This window comes from Oncorhynchus keta, unplaced genomic scaffold, assembly GCF_023373465.1.
Source record: "Oncorhynchus keta strain PuntledgeMale-10-30-2019 unplaced genomic scaffold, Oket_V2 Un_scaffold_6322_pilon_pilon, whole genome shotgun sequence".
NCBI lineage: Eukaryota > Metazoa > Chordata > Actinopteri > Salmoniformes > Salmonidae > Oncorhynchus > Oncorhynchus keta.
The window spans coordinates 177,418-195,905 of record NW_026290979.1 but is presented as its reverse complement, the minus strand read 5'-3'; the positions used below and the strand labels follow the sequence as shown (position 1 = coordinate 195,905).

General features: G+C 48.7%; 1 protein-coding gene and 1 long non-coding RNA gene across 16 annotated transcripts in view; both read left to right on the top strand.

Moving 5' to 3' along the window:
- The window catches only part of hipk3b (homeodomain interacting protein kinase 3b), a 122,614-nt gene that overhangs the window by 80,060 nt on the left and 24,066 nt on the right, over positions 1-18,488 (top strand). The gene's annotated exons all lie outside the window — the stretch shown is intronic.
- On the top strand, positions 7,829-10,842 carry LOC127929280 (uncharacterized). 9 transcript variants are annotated; one of them, XR_008134283.1, is made up of 5 exons: positions 7,829-8,988; positions 9,094-9,233; positions 9,273-9,377; positions 9,450-9,799; positions 9,859-10,842. It is a non-coding gene; the product is annotated as an uncharacterized LOC127929280 (long non-coding RNA). The 9 variants fall into 9 exon arrangements; XR_008134285.1 differs by having other exon boundaries at positions 9,059-9,233; positions 9,308-9,377; XR_008134284.1 differs by having other exon boundaries at positions 9,059-9,233; positions 9,485-9,799.

Here is an 18,488-nt window from a genome sequence, read left to right as displayed (position 1 = left end):
ACGCCACTGACCTACCGCTACGTTACTGACGCCACTGACCTACCGCTACGTTACTGACGCCACTGACCTACCGCTGTTACTACCGCCACTGACCTACCGCTACGTTACTGACGCCACTGACCTACCGCTACGTTACTGACGCCACTGACCTACCGCTGTTACTACCGCCACTGACCTACCGCTACGTTACTGACGCCACTGACCTACCGCTACGTTACTGACGCCACTGACCTACCGCTACGTTACTGACGCCACTGACCTGGCTAGCCACTACCGCCACTGACCTACCGCTATGTTACTAACGCCACTGACCTACCGCTGTTACTACCGCCACTGACCTACCGCTGTTACTACCGCCACTGACCTACCGCTACGTTACTGACGCCACTGACCTACCGCTCAGCCACTGACCTACCGCTACGTTACTGACGCCACTGACCTACCGCTACGTTACTGACGCCACTGACCTACCGCTCCTCGTTACTGACGCCACTGACCTACCGCTGTTACTACCGCCACTGACCTACCGCTACGTTACTGACGCCACTGACCTACCGCTGTTACTACCGCCACTGACCTACCGCTGTTACTACCGCCACTGACCTACCGCTACGTTACTGACGCCACTGACCTACCGCTACGTTACTGACGCCACTGACCTACCGCTACGTTACTGACGCCACTGACCTACCGCTACGTTACTGACGCCACTGACCTACCGCTACGTTACTGACGCCACTGACCTACCGCTACGTTACTGACGCCACTGACCTACCGCTACGTTACTGACGCCACTGACCTACCGCTACGTTACTACCTCCACTGACCTGCCGCTGTTACTACCGCCACTGACCTACAGTCTCTCTCTCTGGCCAGCTATCTTCTAGTGTACCCCCCTCAGTCAGTTATCGTGCCCATGCCCTGTGGGTGTTCACATGGACATTAACAGGTGTACTTTAATCCATGCCCTTCGACACTACCCCCCCCTCAGGGTGTAGAGTGTCACCATGGGCCACGGGGGCAAGATGACTGGAGCCAAAGGGGCTGCCATCACCCCTCACTCCCAGCATGGGGTCTAGTTCCATCCCACACAGCAGAATGTATTTATAACCCTACTCCTTGCCTCTTCCTCCTTCTCTCACCTCTCAGCCACGTCGAACCTTCTTTCAACATTTGGGCAATGTTTCAACAACCGTGATATATATGGCGCTATAGATAGGATAGGGCCCTGGTATTGTCCCCAATCAGCTCCCTCTTTCTCTCTCTAACTTTCGCTCCCTCTTTCTCTCTCTCCCTCTTTCTCTCTCTCCCTCTCTCTCTCTATACCTCTCTCTATACCTCTCTCTATACCTCTCTCTATACCTCTCTCTCTACCTCTTTCTCTCTACCTCTTTCTCTCTATACCTCTCTCTACCTCTCTCTCTACCTCTCTCTCTACCTCTCTCTACCTCTCTCTCTACCTCTACCTTCTCTCTACCTCTTTCTCTCTACCTCTCTCTATACCTCTTTCTCTATACTACCTCTCTCTCTACTACCTCTCTCTCTACCTCTTTCTCTCTCTACCTCTCTCTCCCTCCTCTCTCTCTCTCTACCCTCTTTCTCTCTCTACCTCTCTCCCTCTACCTCTCCTCCTCTTTCTCTCTCTACCTCTCCCTCTTTCTCTCTCTACCTCTCTCTCTCTCTCTCCTCTCTCTCTCTTTCTCTCTCTTCTCTCTCTTTCTCTCTCTACCTCCCTCTTTCTCTCTTACCTCTCTCTCTATCTCTCTCTACTTCTCTCTCTCTCTCTCTTTCTCTCTCTACCTCTCTTTCTCCCTCTTTCTCTCCTACTTCTTTCTCTCTCTCTCTCTCCCTCTTTCTCTCTCTCCCTCTTTCTCTCTCTCCCTCTTTCTCTCTCTCCCTCTCTCTCTCTCTACCTCTCTCTCTCTCCCTCTTTCTCTCTCTACCTCTCTCTCTGTCTGTATTGTACTGCAGGGATGGTTTTGTATGGTGGGTTGTTTTCGTCCTAGGAAGGCTGCAGTGAAACACCTTCCAGGAAAATACGTTTTTCCCTTCAGAGAGGAATTCTTCTCACTCGCACGTAAACACGCACGCACACTCGCACGTAGACATGCACGTACACATGCACTCGCACGTACACATGCACTTGCATGTGCACATGCACTCGCTTACGCGCTCACTTACGCATGCAGTCTCGCACGCACTCGCATACGCACGCACTCATATACACACACATGCACTCACATTCAGTCGTGGCCAAAAGCTTTGAGAATGACACAAATATTAATTTTCACAAAAGTCTGCTGCCTCAGTTTGTATGATGGCAATTTGCATATACTCCAGAATGTTATGAAGAGTGATCAGATGAATTGCAATAAATTGCAACGTTCCTCTTTGTCATGCAAATGAACTGAATCCCAAAGAAACATTTCCACTGCATTTCAGCCCTGCCACAAAAGGACCAGCTGACATCATGTCAGTGATTCTCTCGTTAACACAGGTGTGAGTGTTGACAAGGCTGGAGATCACTCTGTCATGCTGATTGTGTTCGATTAACAGACAGGAAGCTTCAAAAGGAGGTTGGTGTTTGGAATCATTGTTCTTCCTCTGTCAACCATGGTTACCTGCAAGGAAACACGTGCCGTCATCATTGCTTTGCACAAAAAGGGCTTCACAGGCAAGGTTATTGCTGCCAGTAAGATTGTACCTAAATCAACCATTTATCACTTCATCAAGAACTAAAAGGAGAGTGGTTCAATTGTTGTGAAGAAGGCTTCAGGGTGCCTAAGAAAGTCCAGCAAGCGCCAGGACCATCTCCTAAAGTTGATTCAGCTGCGGGATCGGGGCACCACCAGTACAGAGCTTGCTCAGAAATGGCAGCAGGCAGGTGTGAGTGCATCTGCATGCACAGTGAGGTGAAGACTTTTGGAGGATGGCCTGGTGTCAAGAAGGGCAGCAAAGAAGCCACTTCTCTACAGGAAAAACATCAAGGACAGACTGATATCCTGTAAAAGGTACAGGGAATGGACTGCTGAGGACTGGGGTAAAGTCATTTTCTCTGAATCCCCTTTCCCATTGTTTGGGACATCCGGAAAAAGCTTGTCCGGAGAAGACAAGGTGAGCGCTACCATCAGTCCTGTGTCATGCCAACAGTAAAGCATCCTGAGACCATTCATGTGTGGGGTTGCTTCTCAGCCAAGGGAGTGGGCTCACTCACAATTTTGCCCAAGAACACAGCCATGAATAAAGAATGGTACCCACAAATTCTGACAAACTACAAGCATTGATTATGCAAGAATGGGCTGGCATCAGTCAGGATGTGGCCCAGAGGTTAATTGACAGCATGCCAGTGTGGATTGCAGAGGCCTTGAAAAAGAAGGGTCAACACTGCTAATATTGTCTTTGCATCAACTTCATGTAATGGTCAATAAAAGCCTTTGACAGTTATGAAATGTTTGTAATTATACTTCAGTATTCCATAGTAACATCTGACAAAAATATCTAAAGACACTGAAGCAGCAAACTTTGTGAAAATTAATATTTATCATTTTCAACTTTTGGCCACGACTGCATGCACTCGCACACACATGCACTCGCACACACATGCACTCGCACACACATGCACTCGCACACACATACGCACTCGCATACGTAGGCACGCAGGTAGGTATACACACATTCACACAATCTTCAGGCCAATGTGGTAGAGGAGGGAGGTGAGAGGCGGAGAGTGCAATAGAGAGATGAGGAGGAGGGCGTGCAATAGAGAGATGAGGAGGAGGGCGTGCAATTGAGAGAGATGAGGAGGAGGGCGTGCAATAGAGAGATGAGGAGGAGGGCGTGCAATAGAGAGATGAGGAGGAGGGCGTGCAATAGAGAGATGAGGAGGAGGGCGTGCAATTGAGAGATGAGGAGGAGGGCGTGCAATAGAGAGATGAGGAGGAGGGCGTGCAATAGAGAGATGAGGAGGAGGGCGTGCAATAGAGAGAGAGATGAGGAGGGCGGGCAATAGAGAGATGAGGAGGAGGGCGTGCAATAGAGAGATGAGGAGGGCGGGCAATAGAGAGAGAGGAGGGCGTGCAATAGAGAGATGAGGAGGGGGCGTGCAATAGAGAGATGAGAGATGAGGAGGAGGAGGAGGGCGGGCAATAGAGAGATGAGGAGGAGGGCGTGCAATAGAGAGATGAGGAGGAGGGCGTGCAATAGAGAGATGAGGAGATGAGGAGGAGGGCGTGCAATAGAGAGATGAGGAGGAGGGCGTGCAATAGAGAGATGAGGGGAGGGCGTGCAATAGAGAGATGAGGAGGAGGGCGTGCAATAGAGAGATGAGATGAGGAGGGGGCGTGCAATAGAGATGAGAGGGCGTGCAATGAGGAGAGAGGGCGTGCAATAGAGAGAGATGAGGAGGGCGTGCAATAGAGATGAGGAGGGCGTGCAATAGGAGATGATGAGGAGGGGCGTGCAATAGAGATGAGAGAGAGATGAGGAGGCGTGCAATAGAGAGAGATGAGGAGGAGGGCGTGCAATAGAGAGATGAGGAGGAGGGCGGGCAATAGAGAGATGAGGAGGAGGGCGTGCAATAGAGAGAGATGAGGAGGAGGGCGGGCAATAGAGAGATGAGGAGGAGGGCGGCAATAGAGAGATGAGGAGGAGGGCGGGCAATAGAGAGATGAGGAGGAGGGCGTGCAATAGAGAGATGAGGAGGAGGGCGTGCAATAGAGAGATGAGGAGGAGGGCGTGCAATAGAGAGATGAGGAGGAGGGCGTGCAATAGAGAGAGGAGGAGGGCGTGCAATAGAGATGAGGAGGAGGGCGTGCAATAGAGAGAGATGAGGAGGAGGGCGCAATAGAATGAGGGATGAGGAGGAGGGCGTGCAATAGAGGGATGAGGAGGAGGGTGAATAGAGGGATGAGGAGGAGGGTGCGCAGTAGAGAGATGAGGAGGAGGGCGCGCAGTAGAGAGATGAGGAGGAGGGCGTGCAATAGAGAGATGAGGAGGAGGGCGTGCAATAGAGAGATGAGGAGGAGGGCGCGCAATAGAGGATGAGGAGGAGGGCGGGCAATAGAGAGATGAGGAGGAGGGCGGGCAATAGAGAGATGAGGAGGAGGGCGGTGCAATAGAGAGATGAGGAGGAGGGCGTGCAATAGAGAGATGAGGAGGAGGGCGTGCAATTGAGAGATGAGGAGGAGGGCTCGCAATAGAGGGAGAGGAGGAGGGCTCGCAATAGAGGGAGAGGAGGAGGGAGCGCAATAGGGAGAGGAGGAGGGCGCGCAATAGAGGGAGAGGAGGAGGGCTCGCAATAGAGGGAGAGGAGGAGGGAGCGCAATAGAGGGAGAGGAGGAGGGAGCGCAATAGAGGGAGAGGAGGAGGGAGCGCAATAGAGGGAGAGGAGGAGGGCGCGCAATAGAGGGAGAGGAGGAGGGCGCGCAATAGAGGGAGAGGAGGAGGGCGCGCAATAGAGGGAGAGGAGGAGGGCGCGCAATAGAGGGAGAGGAGGAGGGCGCGCAATAGAGGGAGAGGAGGAGGGCTCGCAATAGAGGGAGAGGAGGAGGGCTCGCAATAGAGGGAGAGGAGGAGGGAGCGCAATAGAGGGAGAGGAGGAGGGAGCGCAATAGAGGGAGAGGAGGAGGGCGCGCAATAGAGGGAGAGGAGGAGGGCGCGCAATAGAGGGAGAGGAGGAGGGCGCGCAATAGAGGGAGAGGAGGAGGGCGCGCAATAGAGGGAGAGGAGGAGGGCGTGCAGTAGAGGGAGTGTGAGAAAGAGAGAGGGTGTGACACTGAGGCAGCAGTGTTTTATGAAGAGCTGTTTTAAGGCCACAGTGGGTGAGGTGTACGGCTGCAGACACTACATGTTAATGTCAAGTCTTCATAGGAAGATGGTAACACCATGATGTCAATACAAGGAATGGCAATGAGACCACTCCTTCGTCTCTGCTCTACCACCATCCCTCACATGTACATACACGCACATCAACTGCACACACAAACACACTCGGGCACGCTCCAATAAATCCTGGGAGTGAACCTGGGTACACATCCCGTTTTTCTTCATTTCTCTGGCATTTGTCTCCGAGATGTTCTGACATATTTCATCCCTTCTCCATTACCAAGTCACACTTGACATACAGTGCATTCAGAAAGTGTTCAGACCCCTTGACTTTTTCCACATGTTGTTATGTTACAGCCATATTCTAAAATGGATGGAATTGTTTTTTCCCCCTCCCTCATCAATCTACACACAATACCCCAAAATGACAAAGCAAAAACAGGTTTTTAGAATATTTCTCAAATGTACAAAAAAATTACAAACTGAAATTTTTTAAATCCTGTTTTTCCATTGTCATTGTGGAGTATTGTGTATAGATTGATGAGGACAAGTGCTAGAATCAGGCTGTAACGTAACACATATTGTAAGAAGTGCCGGTACTGAATGCTTCCTGAAAGCATTGTAAGTGCGGTGGAGGACACCACAAATGCCCAAACTCCTCAGCAGTAAACAAACGAACAGAAAAAACAGGACAATGCCTGTAATTACACTCGCAAAAACATTCCGTTATTTGGTTTTTCCTTTGGTGGAAAAAAATGCGAACAGAGAGCTTTCCAAATACACTGCATGTCCTCCTTCCCCATTACCAAGTCAGACTTGACATATTTCCTCCCTTCCCCATTTACCAAGTCAGACTTGACATATTTCCTCCTTCCTCATTACCAAGTCAGACTTGACATATTTCCTCCCTTCCCCATTTACCAAGTCAGACTTGACATATTTCCCCCCTTCCCCATTACCAAGTCAGACTTGACATATTTCCTCCCTTCCCCATTTACCAAGTCAGACTTGACATATTTCCTCCCTTCCCCATTTACCAAGTCAGACTTGACATATTTCCCCCCTTCCCCATTTACCAAGTCAGACTTGACATATTTCCCCCCTTCCCCATTACAGACTTGACATATTTCCTCCCTTCCCCATTTACCAAGTCAGACTTGACATATTTCCTCCCTTCCCCATTACCAAGTCAGACTTGACATATTTCCTCCCTTCCCCATTTACCAAGTCAGACTTGACATATTTCCTCCCTTCCCCATTTACCAAGTCAGACTTGACATATTTCCCCCTTCCCCATTCCCCATTGACATACCAAGTCAGACTTGACATATTTCCTCCCATTTACCAAGTTCCCCATTTACCAAGTCAGACTTGACATATTTCCCCCTTCCCCATTTAACAAGTCAGACTTGACATATTTCCCCCTTCCCCATTTACCAAGTCAGACTTGACATATTTCCCCCTTCCCCATTTACCAAGTCAGACTTGACATATTTCCCCCCTTCCCCATTTACCAAGTCAGACTTGACATATTTCCCCCTTCCCCATTTACCCAGACTTGACATATTTCCATTACCAAGTCAGACTTGACATATTTCCTCCCTTCCCCATTTACCAAGTCAGACTTGACATATTTCCCCCTTCCCCATTTACCAAGTCAGACTTGACATATTTCCCCCCTTCCCCATTTACCAAGTCAGACTTGACATATTTCCCCCTTCCCCATTTAACAAGTCAGACTTGACATATTTCCCCCCTTCCCCATTTACCAAGTCAGACTTGACATATTTCCCCCTTCCCCATTTACCAAGTCAGACTTGACATATTTCCCCCCTTCCCCATTTACCAAGTCAGACTTGACATATTTCCTTCCCCATTCCCCTTGATTTATTTACAAGTCAGACTTGACATATTTCCCCCTTCCCCATTTACCAAGTCAGACTTGACATATTTCCATTTACCAAGTCAGACTTGACATATTTCCCCCTTCCCCATTACCAAGTCAGACTTGACATATTTCCTCCCTTCCCCATTTACCAAGTCAGACTTGACATATTTCCTCCCTTCCCCATTACCAAGTCAGACTTGACATATTTCCTCCCTTCCCCATTTACCAAGTCAGACTTGACATATTTCCTCCCTTCCCCATTACCAAGTCAGACTTGACATATTTCCTCCCTTCCCCATTTACCAAGTCAGACTTGACATATTTCCTCCCTTCCCCATTTAACAAGTCAGACTTGACATATTTCCATCTGGTTTGCAGACAGGAAGGGAATACCTTTAACACTGAATGGCTGAGAGGGACATAACTGTAAACACATACAGACCTTGGGTCCTCATGCTCATGCTGGCAAGGTTCACCAGAGAAGGCCATCTGATAAGAACAGTGTGTTTTATTAACTAGTGATGTTTGTAGCCTGCTGGTTGTGAGTTCAGAGGGAGAGGTCAAGACTTGTCTCTGTGTACAGGACACTTGAGGGATCCAACTGAGTTTATTTTTTTTTCATTGGTAAGATGTTAATCCTAGATGTATTGACGTGACTAAGTGGAGCTACACACACACCTCTTTATGTTTATATCATCTCGTCTCTATAATTGATTTTCTGTCTGTGCGTCTGCTTTGGCATTTAGATCCATATGAGGTTAGATGACATTTTCTTATTTAAAAGATATTGTAGGTGAAACCTTGAAAGCTGGAAGTCATTGAATTTGAGCCCAAACAGGCAGGGTTAAGCCTGTCCAAGACCCAGAGTCCCAGAGAGGATAGTTTAGGGGCTAGTGCCCTGCAGTCTCAAGAATGCCAACACAGCCCTCGTTCCTCTGCCCTAGCCCTTCTCAAACACAACTCCTCCACCCCAGTTGAATGCCGACGCGCCCCTTGCCCCTCTCGCCCTCCTCTTGCCCTCCTCTCGCCCCCAAGGCAGCACTAAGCCTCTAATGGATGTTTTCCCTGACACCTTGGTGTGACTGACGTCAGACAGGCCTCTCTCTACAACTGTTCTCATAAACCTCCCTGTTCTCATAAACCTCCCTGTTCTTTATCCCACCACCCAGTAGGTAGACACAGACAGAATCATCCCACCACCCAGTAGGTAGACACAGACAGAATCATCCCACCACCCAGTAGGTAGACACAGACAGAATCATCCCACCACCCAGTAGGTAGACACAGACAGAATCATCCCACCACCCAGTAGGAAAACACAGACAGAATCATCCCACCACCCAGTAGGTAGACACAGACAGAATCATCCCACCACCCAGTAGGTAGACACAGACAGAATCATCCCACCACCCAGTAGGTAGACACAGACAGAATCATCCCACCACCCAGTAGGTAGACACAGACAGAATCATCCCACCACCCAGTAGGTAGACACAGACAGAATCATCCCACCACCCAGTAGGTAGACACAGACAGACAGAATCATCCCACCACCCAGTAGGTAGACACAGACAGAATCATCCCACCACCCAGTAGGTAGACACAGACAGAATCATCCCACCACCCAGTAGGTAGACACAGACAGAATCATCCCACCACCCAGTAGGTAGACACAGACAGAATCATCCCACCACCCAGTAGTAGTAGACACAGACAGAATCATCCCACCACCCAGTAGGTAGACACAGACAGAATCATCCCACCACCCAGTAGGTAGACACAGACAGAATCATCCCACCACCCAGTAGGTAGACACAGACAGAATCATCCCACCACCCAGTAGGTAGACACAGACAGAATCATCCCACCACCCAGTAGGTAGACACAGACAGAATCATCCCACCACCCAGTAGGTAGACACAGACAGAATCATCCCACCACCCAGTAGGTAGACACAGACAGAATCATCCCACCACCCAGTAGGTAGACACAGACAGAATCATCCCACCACCCAGTAGGTAGACACAGACAGAATCATCCCACCACCCAGTAGGTAGACACAGACAGAATCATCCCACCACCCAGTAGGTAGATCATCCCACCACCCAGTAGGTAGACACAGACAGAATCATCCCACCACCCAGTAGGTAGACACAGACAGAATCATCCCACCACCCAGTAGGTAGACACAGACAGAATCATCCCACCACTCAGTAGGTAGACACAGACAGAATCATCCCACCACCCAGTAGGTAGACACAGACAGAATCATCCCACCACCCAGTAGGCAATGTTTATCATAGAATAATGTAGCCAGATACATTTCCACCTTTTTTCTTGAAATTGAGCTTTGCATTTGAACTTTATACCGGAGAAAAACTACACTGGAGGAAATGACCTGCTGGTGATCCAATGATGAGCAAATACACTCCATCTGAATGGAGAAGTGCAACGGAAGCACCAAATGACTCCTTTTACATTCATGATTTGGAGCGAATCCTGACTGAAGCTGAGCAGAATTTACAGTAAGAAGCCTTTTAGATTTGCGTTTACATAACGCAGCAAGATGTTTTATCTGCGTCTCATCTTTCCCTTTCTGTGTGAAACGCAGAATCCTGAGTCAACACGACCCCATGCAGGCAGCGGCATACAGTCATACTCCCTCTCTCCAGCTCGGACCCTGATCACGGACACACCCACATGTAACTGGTGTGAAATGGCTCCCTAGTTAGCGGGGTGCGCGCTAGTAGCGTTTCAATCAGTGACGTAACTCTCTCTGAGACCTTCAAGTAGTTGTTTCCCTTGCTCTAAGGATTTTGGGGAGCGATAGGTAATGATGCTTTGAGGGTGACTTGTCGATGAGGGTCCCTGGTTCGAGCCCAGGTAGGGGTGAGGAGAGGGACAGAAACTACACTGTTAGGCACACACATGTCAATCATTCCCAGGGCCCTACCCTGCACACTTCACTCATTCCCAGGGCCCTACCCTGCACACTTCACTCATTCCCAGGGCCCTACCCTGCACACTTCACTCATTCCCAGGGCCCTACCCCGCACACGTCACTCATTCCCAGGGCCCTACCCCGCGCAAGTCACTCATTCCCAGGGCCCTACCCCGCGCAAGTCACTCGTTCCCAGGGCCCTACCCCGCGCACGTCACTCGTTCCCAGGGCCCTACCCTGCGCAAGTCACTCATTCCTAGGGCCCTACCCTGCGCAAGTCACTCATTCCCAGGGCCCTACCCTGCGCAAGTCACTCATTCCCAGGGCCCTACCCTGCGCAAGTCACTCATTCCCAGGGCCCTACCCCGCGCAAGTCACTCATTCCCAGGGCCCTACCCTGCGCAAGTCACTCATTCCCAGGGCCCTACCCTGCGCAAGTCACTCATTCCCAGGGCCCTACCCTGCGCAAGTCACTCATTCCCAGGGCCCTACCCTGCGCAAGTCACTCATTCCCAGGGCCCTACCCTGCGCAAGTCACTCATTCCCAGGGCCCTACCCTGCGCAAGTCACTCATTCCCAGGGCCCTACCCCGCGCAAGTCACTCATTCCCAGGGCCCTACCCTGCGCAAGTCACTCATTCCCAGGGCCCTACCCTGCGCAAGTCACTCATTCCCAGGGCCCTACCCTGCGCAAGTCACTCATTCCCAGGGCCCTACCCTGCACAAGTCACTCATTCCCAGGGCCCTACCCCGCGCAAGTCACTCATTCCCAGGGCCCTACCCCGCGCAAGTCACTCATTCCCAGGGCCCTACCCCGCGCAAGTCACTCATTCCCAGGGCCCTACCCTGCGCAAGTCACTCATTCCCAGGGCCCTACCCTGCGCAAGTCACTCATTCCCAGGGCCCTACCCCTGCGTCACTCATCACTCATTCCCAGGGCCCTACCCCGCGCACGTCACTCATTCCCAGGGCCCCCCGCGCACCCTCATTCCCAGGGCCCTACCCCGCACTCATTCCCAGGGCCCTACCCTGCGCACGCCAGCACTCATTCCCAGGGCCCTACCCTGCGCACGTCACTCATTCCCAGGGCCCTACCCCGCGCAAGTCACTCATTCCCAGGGCCCTACCCCGCGCATGTCACTCATTCCCAGGGCCCTACCCCGCGCACGTCACTCATTCCCAGGGCCCTACCCCCCACGCCAGCACTCATTCCCAGGGCCCTACCCTGCGCAAGTCACTCATTCCCAGGGCCCTACCCTGCGCACGTCACTCATTCCCAGGGCCCCCCTGCGCATGTCACTCATTCCCAGGGCCCCACCCCCACGCCAGCACTCATTCCCAGGGCCCCACCCCCACGCCAGCACTCATTCCCAGGGCCCTTCAATCAATTCCCAGGGCCCCACCCCCGCACGCACTTTCAATCACTCATTCCCAGGGCCCCACCCCCCGCACACGTCATCATTCCCAGGGCCCCACCCCCGCCAGCACTCATTCCCAGGGCCCCACCCCCACGCCAGCACTCATTCCCAGGGCCCCACCCCCCGCACGTCACTCATTCCCAGGGCCCCACCCCCACACTTCAATCAATCCCAGGGCCCCACCCCCACGCCAGCACTCATTCCCAGGGCCCCACCCCCGCACACGTCACTCATTCCCAGGGCCCCACCCCCCCCCCGCACACGTCACTCATTCCCAGGGCCCCACCCCCCCGCACACGTCACTCATTCCCAGGGCCCCACCCCCCCGCACACGTCACTCATTCCCAGGGTCCCACCCCCCCCCGCACGTCACTCATTCCCAGGGTGATGGTAGTGTGAAAGACACTTGTGCATAACCTGAATGTCAACGTCATGTATTACCACTAGGTAATGACTGTGTTCTCGGGATGTGTGAGGCTGGAGAAGGGGTCAGCACCTGGGCTTGAAGGTGGGGGACTGTGGGTATGGGAGGAGTGGGAAGGACTGGGCAGTTTACAGTGGAATAAGGCACCGCAGGAATGGAGAAGAGAACTGTGCTGGGATGTTTAGACTATATGATGTTATGGTAATATTATGGGGGAGAAATGGTCATATCGAACTGTTCTTTCCCCTTCTGTTACAGTCATAGCATACAGGGAATGTTCTTTCCCCTTCTGTTACAGTCATAGCATACAGGGAATGTTCTTTCCCCTTCTGTTACAGTCATAGCATACAGGGAATGTTCTTTCCCCTTCTGTTACAGTCATAGTATACAGGGAATGTTCTTTCCCCTTCTGTTACAGTCATAGTATACAGGGAATGTTCTTTCCCCTTCTGTTAGTCATAGCATACAGGGAATGTTCTTTCCCTTCTGTTACAGTCATAGCATACAGGGAATGTTCTTTCCCCTTCTGTTACAGTCATAGCATACAGGGAATGTTCTTTCCCCTTCTGTTACAGTCATAGCATACAGGGAATGTTCTTTCCCCTTCTGTTACAGTCATAGCATACAGGGAATGTTCTTTCCCCTTCGTTACAGTCATAGCATACAGGGAATGTTCCCCTTCTGTTACAGTCATAGCCAGGGAATGTTCTTTCCCCTTCTGTTACAGTCATAGCATACAGGGAATGTTCTTTCCCCTTCTGTTACAGTCATAGCATACAGGGAATGTTCTTTCCCCTTCTGTTACAGTCATAGCATACAGGGAATGTTCTTTCCCCTTCTGTTACAGTCATAGCATACAGGGAATGTTCTTTCCCTGTTACAGTCATAGTTACAGGGAATGTTCTTTCCCTTCTGTTACAGTCATAGCATACAGGGAATGTTCTTTCCCCTTCTGTTACAGTCATAGCATACAGGGAATGTTCTTTCCCCTTCTGTTACAGTCATAGCATACAGGGAATGTTCTTTCCCCTTCTGTTACAGTCATAGCATACAGGGAATGTTCTTTCCCCTTCTGTTAGTCATAGCATACAGGGAATGTTCTTTCCCCTTCTGTTACAGTCATAGCATACAGGGAATGTTCTTTCCCCTTCTGTTACAGTCATAGCATACAGGGAATGTTCTTTCCCCTTCTGTTACAGTCATAGCATACAGGGAATGTTCTTTCCCCTTCTGTTACAGTCATAGCATACAGGGAATGTTCTTTCCCCTTCTGTTAGTCATAGCATACAGGGAATGTTCTTTCCCCTTCTGTTACAGTCATAGCATACAGGGAATGTTCTTTCCCCTTCTGTTACAGTCATAGCATACAGGGAATGTTCTTTCCCCTTCTGTTAGTCATAGCATACAGGGAATGTTCTTTCCCCTTCTGTTACAGTCATAGCATACAGGGAATGTTCTTTCCCCTTCTGTTACAGTCATAGCATACAGGGAATGTTCTTTCCCCTTCTGTTACAGTCATAGCATACAGGGAATGTTCTTTCCCCTTCTGTTACAGTCATAGCATACAGGGAATGTTCTTTCCCCTTCTGTTACAGTCATAGCATACAGGGAATGTTCTTTCCCATACAGGGAATTCTGTTACAGTCATAGCATACAGGGAATGTTCTTTCTGTTACAGTCCATACAGGGAATTCTGTTCTGTTAGTCATAGCATACAGGGAATGTTCTTTCCCCTTCTGTTAGTCATAGCATACAGGGAATGTTCTTTCCCCTTCTGTTACAGTCATAGCATACAGGGAATGTTCTTTCCCCTTCTGTTACAGTCATAGCATACAGGGAATGTTCTTTCTGTTACCATAGCATACTGTTCTGTTACAGTCATAGCATACAGGTTCTTTCCCCTTCTGTTAATGTTCTTTCCCCTTCTGTTACAGTCATAGCATACAGGGAATGTTCTTTCCCCTTCTGTTACAGTCATAGCATACAGGGAATGTTCTTTCCCCTTCTGTTACAGTCATAGCATACAGGGAATGTTCTTTCCCCTTCTGTTACAGTCATAGCATACAGGGAATGTTCTTTCCCCTTCTGTTACAGTCATAGCATACAGGGAATGTTCTTTCCCCTTCTGTTAGTCATAGCATACAGGGAATGTTCTTTCCCCTTCTGTTACAGTCATAGCATACAGGGAATGTTCTTTCCCCTTCTGTTACAGTCATAGCATACAGGGAATGTTCTTTCCCCTTCTGTTACAGTCATAGCATACAGGGAATGTTCTTTCCCCTTCTGTTACAGTCATAGCATACAGGGAATGTTCTTTCCCCTTCTGTTACAGTCATAGCATACAGGGAATGTTCTTTCCCCTTCTGTTACAGTCATAGCATACAGGGAATGTTCTTTCCCCTTCTGTTACAGTCATAGCATACAGGGAATGTTCTTTCCCCTTCTGTTACAGTCATAGCATACAGGGAATGTTCTTTCCCCTTCTGTTACAGTCATAGCATACAGGGAATGTAGTCATAGCAGGGAATGTTCTTTCCCCTTCTGTTACAGTCATAGCATACAGGGAATGTTCTTTCCCCTTCTGTTACAGTCATAGCATACAGGGAATGTTCTTTTCCTTCTGTTAGTCATAGCATACAGGGAATGTTCTTTCCCCTTCTTTAGTTACAGGGAATGTTCATCATAGCATACAGGGAATGTTCTTTCCCCTTCTGTTACAGTCATAGCATACAGGGAATGTTCTTTCCCCTTCTGTTACAGTCATAGCATACAGGGAATGTTCTTTCCCCTTCTGTTACAGTCATAGCATACAGGGAATGTTCTTTCCCCTTCTGTTACAGTCATAGCATACAGGGAATGTTCTTTCCCCTTCTGTTACAGTCATAGCATACAGGGAATGTTCTTTCCCCTTCTGTTACAGGGAATGTTCTTTCCCCTTCTGTTACAGTCATAGCATACAGGGAATGTTCTTTCCCCTTCTGTTACAGTCATAGCATACAGGGAATGTTCTTTCCCCTTCTGTTACAGTCATAGCATACAGGGAATGTTCTTTCCCCTTCTGTTACAGTCATAGTATACAGGGAATGTTCTTTCCCCTTCTGTTACAGTCATAGTATACAGGGAATGTTCTTTCCCCTTCTGTTACAGTCATAGTATACAGGGAATGTTCTTTCCCCTTCTGTTACAGTCATAGCATACAGGGAATGTTCTTTCCCCTTCTGTTACAGTCATAGCATACAGGGAATGTTCTTTCCCCTTCTGTTAGTCATAGCATACAGGGAATGTTCTCTCCCCTTCTGTTACAGTCATAGCATACAGGGAATGTTCTTTCCCCTTCTGTTACAGTCATAGCATACAGGGAATGTTCTTTCCCCTTCTGTTACAGTCATAGCATACAGGGAATGTTCTTTCCCCTTCTGTTACAGTCATAGTATACAGGGAATGTTCTTTCCCCTTCTGTTACAGTCATAGTATACAGGGAATGTTCTTTCCCCTTCTGTTACAGTCATAGTATACAGGGAATGTTCTTTCCCCTTCTGTTACAGTCATAGCATACAGGGAATGTTCTTTCCCCTTCTGTTAGTCATAGGCAATGTTCTTTCCCCTTCTGTTACAGTCATAGCATACAGGGTTAATGTTCTTTCCCCTTCTGTTACAGTCATAGCATACAGGGAATGTTCTTTCCCCTTCTGTTACAGTCATAGCATACAGGGAATGTTCTTTCCCCTTCTGTTACAGTCATAGCATACAGGGAATGTTCTTTCCCCTTCTGTTACAGTCATAGCATACAGGGAATGTTCTTTCCCCTTCTGTTACAGTCATAGCATACAGGGAATGTTCTTTCCCCTTCTGTTACAGTCATAGCATACAGGGAATGTTCTTTCCCCTTCTGTTACAGTCATAGCATACAGGGAATGTTCTTTCCCCTTCTGTTACAGTCATAGCATACAGGGAATGTTCTTTCCCCTTCTGTTACAGTCATAGCATACAGGGAATGTTCTTTCCCCTTCTGTTACAGTCATAGCATACAGGGAATGTTCTTTCCCCTTCTGTTACAGTCATAGCATACAGGGAATGTTCTTTCCCCTTCTGTTAGTCATAGCATACAGGGAATGTTCTTTCCCCTTCTGTTACAGTCATAGCATACAGGGAATGTTCTTTCCCCTTCTGTTACAGTCATAGCATACAGGGAATGTTCTTTCCCCTTCTGTTACAGTCATAGCATACAGGGAATGTTCTTTCCCCTTCTGTTACAGTTAGCATGTTTCTTTCCCCTTCTGTTACAGTCATAGCATACAGGGAATGTTCTTTCCCCTTCTGTTACAGTCATAGCATACAGGGAATGTTCTTTCCCCTTCTGTTACAGTCATAGCATACAGGGAATGTTCTTTCCCCTTCTGTTACAGTCATAGCATACAGGGAATGTTCTTTCCCCTTCTGTTACAGTCATAGCATACAGGGAATGTTCTTTCCCCTTCTGTTACAGTCATAGCATACAGGGAATGTTCTTTCCCCTTCTGTTACAGTCATAGCATACAGGGAATGTTCTTTCCCCTTCTGTTACAGTCATAGCATACAGGGAATGTTCTTTCCCCTTCTGTTACAGTCATAGCATACAGGGAATGTTCTTTCCCCTTCTGTTACAGTCATAGCATACAGGGAATGTTCTTTCCCCTTCTGTTACAGTCATAGCATACAGGGAATGTTCTTTCCCCTTCTGTTACAGTCATAGCATACAGGGAATGTTCTTTCCCCTTCTGTTAGTCATACATACAGGGAATGTTCTTTCCCCTTCTGTTACAGTCATAGCATACAGGGAATGTTCTTTCCCCTTCTGTTACAGTCATAGCATACAGGGAATGTTCTTTCCCTTCTGTTACAGTCATAGCATACAGGGAATGTTCTTTCCCCTTCTGTTAGCATACAGGGAATGTTCTTTCCCCTTCTGTTACAGTCATAGCATACAGGGAATGTTCTTTCCCCTTCTGTTACAGTCATAGCATACAGGGAATGTTCTTTCCCCTTCTTCTGTTACAGTCATAGCATACAGGGAATGTTCTTTCCCCTTCTGTTACAGTCATAGCATACAGGGAATGTTCTTTCCCCTTCTGTTACAGTCATAGCATACAGGGAATGTTCTTTCCCCTTCTGTTACAGTCATAGCATACAGGGAATGTTCTTTCCCCTTCTGTTACAGTCATAGCATACAGGGAATGTTCTTTCCCCTTCTGTTACTTCTGTTACAGTCATAGCATACAGGGAATGTTCTTTCCCCTTCTGTTACAGTCATAGCATACAGGGAATGTTCTTTCCCCTTCTGTTACAGTCCCTTTCCCCTTCTGTTACAGTCATAGCATACAGGGAATGTTCTTTCCCCTTCTGTTACAGTCATAGCATACAGGGAATGTTCTTTCCCCTTCTGTTACAGTCATAGCATACAGGGAATGTTCTTTCCCCTTCTGTTACAGTCATAGCATACAGGGAATGTTCTTTCCCCTTCTGTTACAGTCATAGCATACAGGGAATGTTCTTTCCCCTTCTGTTACAGTCATAGCATACAGGGAATGTTCTTTCCCCTTCTGTTACAGTCATAGCATACAGGGAATGTTCTTTCCCCTTCTGTTACAGTCATAGCATACAGGGAATGTTCTTTCCCCTTCTGTTACAGTCATAGTACATAGTCATAGCATACAGGGAATGTTCTTTCCCCTTCTGTTACAGTCATAGCATACAGGGAATGTTCTTTCCCCTTCTGTTACAGTCATAGCATACAGGGAATGTTCTTTCCCCTTCTGTTACAGTCATAGCATACAGGGAATGTTCTTTCCCCTTCTGTTACAGTCATAGCATACAGGGAATGTTCTTTCCCCTTCTGTTACAGTCATAGCATACAGGGAATGTTCTTTCCCCTTCTGTTACAGTCATAGCATACAGGGAATGTTCTTTCCCCTTCTGTTACAGTCATAGCATACAGGGAATGTTCTCTCCCCTTCTG